This window comes from Arachis hypogaea, chromosome 19 (genome assembly GCF_003086295.3).
Source record: "Arachis hypogaea cultivar Tifrunner chromosome 19, arahy.Tifrunner.gnm2.J5K5, whole genome shotgun sequence".
Taxonomy (NCBI): Eukaryota; Viridiplantae; Streptophyta; class Magnoliopsida; order Fabales; family Fabaceae; genus Arachis; species Arachis hypogaea.
The window spans coordinates 101511405-101515168 of record NC_092054.1 but is presented as its reverse complement, the minus strand read 5'-3'; the positions used below and the strand labels follow the sequence as shown (position 1 = coordinate 101515168).

Here is a 3764-nt window from a genome sequence, read left to right as displayed (position 1 = left end):
AAGTCTCATTACCAAATAACTTGGCATTCAGCTTCATGATTGCTTCTAGATACTGAGCAACTTGCTCTTCAGTAATATCTTCATCCTCTTCGGAGGAAGAATACTCATCAGAGCTCATGAATGGCAACAGTAAGTTCAGTGGAATCTCTATGGTCTCTGTATGAGCCTCAGATTCCTTTGGTTCCTCAATAGGGAACTCCTTAGTGGCCAGCTGACGTCCATTGAGGTCTTCCTCAGTGGAAATCAATGCCTTTCTCTCCTCTACAGGTTCGGCCATTTTGGACATATTGATGGCCTTGCACTCTCTCTTTGGATTCTCTTCTGTATTGCTTGGGAGAGTACTAGGAAGGATTTCAGTAACTCTTTTATTCAGCTGACCCACTTGTGCCTCCAAATTTCTAATGGAGGACCTTGTTTCAGTCATGAAACTGTGAGTGGTCTTACTTAGATCAGAGACTATGGTTGCTAAGTCAGAGAGGCTCTGTTTAGAATTCTCTGTCTGTTGCTCAAAAGATGATGGAAAAGGCTTCATAGTGCCATACCTATTTCTCCCACCATTATTATTATTGAAGCCTTGATTAGGCTTCTGCTGATCCTTCCATGAAAAATTTGGATGATTTTTCCATTAGGGATTATAGGTGTTTCCATTGGATTCTCCCATGTAATTCACCTCTTCCATTGCAGGATTCTCAGTGTTATAAGCTTCTTCTTCAGAGGAAGCTTCTTTAGCACTGCCGGATACATCTTGTATTCCAGTCAAACTCTGAGAGATCATATTGACTTGTTGAGTCAATATTTTGTTCTGAGCCAATATGGCATTCAGAGTATCAATCTCAAGAACTCCTTTCTTCTGAGTTGTCCCATTATTCACAGGATTTATTTCAGAAGTGTACATGAACTAGTTATTTGCAACCATTTCAATGAGTTCCTGGGCTTCTGCAAGTGTCTTCTTCAGATGAAGAGACCCACCAGCAGAGTGATGCAATGACATCTTGGACAATTCAGACAGACCATCATAGAATATACATAGGATACTCCATTCTGAAAGCATGTCAGAAGGACACCTTCTGATCAATTGCTTGTATCTTTCCCAAGCTTCATAGAGGGATTCACCTTCCTTCTGTCTGAAGGTTTAGACTTCCACTCTAAGCTTGCTTAACTTTTGAGGTGGAAAGAATTTGGCCAAGAAAGTATTGACCAACTTTTCCCAAGAGTTCAGGCTTTCTTTAGGTTGTGAGTCCAACCATGTCCTAGCTCTGTCTCTTACAGCAAAGGGGAAAAGCATAAGTCTGTAGACCTCAGGATTAACCCTATTGGTCTTAATAGTATCACAGATTTGTAAGAATTCAGCTAAAAACTGATGAGGATCTTCCAATGGAAGTCCATGAAACTTGCAATTCTGTTGCATTAGAGAAACTAATTAAGGCTTAAGCTCAAAGTTGTTTGCTCCAATTGTAGGAATTGAGATGCTTCTTCCATAGAAGTCAGAAGTGGGTGCAGTAAAGTCACCAAGCATCTTCCTTGCATCTCCACCATTGTTGTTATTTTTGGCTGCCATAACTACTTGTTCAAAAATTTCTGTGAGGTCCTCTCCAGAGTTTTGTGCTTTAGCTTCTCTTAGTTTCCTCTTTAGAGTCCTTTCAGGTTCAGGATCAGCTTCAACAAGAATGTTCTTATCCTTGTTCCTGCTTATATGAAAAAGAAGAGAACAGAAAAGAAGAGGAATCCTCTATGTCACAGTATAGAGATTCCTTTATGTGAGTAGAAGAATAGAAGAAATAGAATGAAGAAGGGAGAAGAAGAATTCGAACACAGAGAGAGAGGGAGAGGGTTCAAATTATAAGAAGAAGAGAAGTGTTAGTAAACAAATAAAATAAATAGAAGGAGATGAGAGAGAGAGAGAGTATTAGAAAATTAATTCAAAAGAAAATAAAAATATTTTTGTTTTTATTTTAATTATTAGTTAGAATTCGAATTTATTAAAAGAAATAAAATAAAATTAAAATTTAAAACAATTAGTTAATTAAAAAGAATTTTGAAAAAGTGGTTAATGATTTTTGAAAATTTGAGAGAGAAGAGTAGTTAGGTGGTTTTGAAAAAGATAAGAAATAGTAAAACGAACAAAAAGTCAAGTAGTTAATTGAAAAAGATTTGAAAATCAATTTTGAAAAGATAAGAAGTTAGAAAAAGATTTTGAGATTAAGTTTTGAAAAAGATATGATTGAAATCTATTTTGAAAAAGATTTGAAAGGAAATTAAAAAGATTTGATTTTTGAAATTAAAGTTGATTACTTGACTAACAAGAAACTAAAATATATGATTCTAGAATTTAAAGATTGATCCTTTCTTAATAGGCAAGTAACAACTTGAAAATTTTTGACTCAAAACATTAATTGTTAGTATTAATTTCGAAAATATGAAATACAATTAAGAAAAAGATTTTGAAAATTAATTTTGAAGAATTTTCGAAAAACAGGAAAGAAAATTGAAAAAGATTTGATTTTTGAAAAAGATTTGAAAAGATAGAATTTTTAAATTAAAATTTTGACTTGACTAACAACAAACAACTAAATTTTAAAATTTTTTTACCAAATCAACTAAAAATTTCGAAATTTATGATTGAAATAAGGAAAAGATATATTTTTGAGTTTTGAATTTTAACGATGAGAGAGAAAAACACAAAAATGACACAAAACATAAAAGTTTAAGATTAAAACAAAAAATGCATCCAAGAACACTTTGAATGTCAAGATGAACACCAAGAACACTTTGAAGATCATGATGAACATCAAGAACATATTTTTAAAAATTTTTAGAAAAAGAGACACATGCATGACACCAAACTTAGAAATTTTTAAAGTTTAGACATTATGAATTCAAAAATGCACAAGAAAAACAAGAAAAGACAAAAAATAAGAAAATTTAAAGATCAAACAAGAAAAATCATCAAGAATAACTTGAAGATCAATGAAGAACATAATGCATGAATTTTCGAAAATTTTAAGAAAAGTTAAAACATGCAATTGACACCAAACTTAAAATTTGACACAATACTCAAACAAGAAACACAAATTTTTTTTGGTTTTTATGATTTTATTAATTTTTTTTGTATTTTTCGAAAATTATTTTGGAAAAAAAATAAAGGGATACAAAATTTTTAATAAGAATTCCAGGAATCATGCAATGTTAGTCTAAAGCTCCAGTCCAAAAGATTAGACATGGCCAAATGGCCAGCCAAGCTTTAAGTGAAAGCTTCGGTCCAAAAGATTAGACATGGCCAAATTGCCAACCAAGCTTTAGCATAAAACATACAAGCATGTCAATGAGAAGTGGAAGCCTCAATCCAAAAGATTAGACATGGCTAAACAGCTAGCCAGGCTTCAACATATCTCATGAAACTCTAGAATTCGTTCTTAAAAATTCTGAAGAACAAATTTTTTTTTTTAATTTTTTTCAAAATTAAAAATAAAAAGATTAAACATAAAATAAAATTACCTAATCTAAGCAACAAGATGAACCGTCAGTTGTCCAAACTCGAACAATCCCCGGCAACGGCGCCAAAAACTTGGTGCACGAAAATCGTGATTCACACTTTTCACATCTCCGCACAACTAACCAGCAAGTGCACTGGGTCGTCCAAGTAATAAACCTTACGTGAGTAAGGGTCAATCCCACGGAGATTGTCAGCTTGAAGCAAGCTATGGTCATCTTGTAAATCTCAGTCAGGCGGATTCAAATGGTTATGAGGTTATGATAATTAAAAG

General features: G+C 33.1%; 1 non-coding gene across 1 annotated transcript; it reads left to right on the top strand.

The window, feature by feature from the left end:
* Window positions 1-1045: 1045 nt before the first annotated feature.
* LOC112780319 (small nucleolar RNA R71) lies at window positions 1046-1153 on the top strand. The gene has a single exon (XR_003191164.1). It is a non-coding gene; the product is annotated as a small nucleolar RNA R71 (small nucleolar RNA).
* Window positions 1154-3764: the final 2611 nt, after the last annotated feature.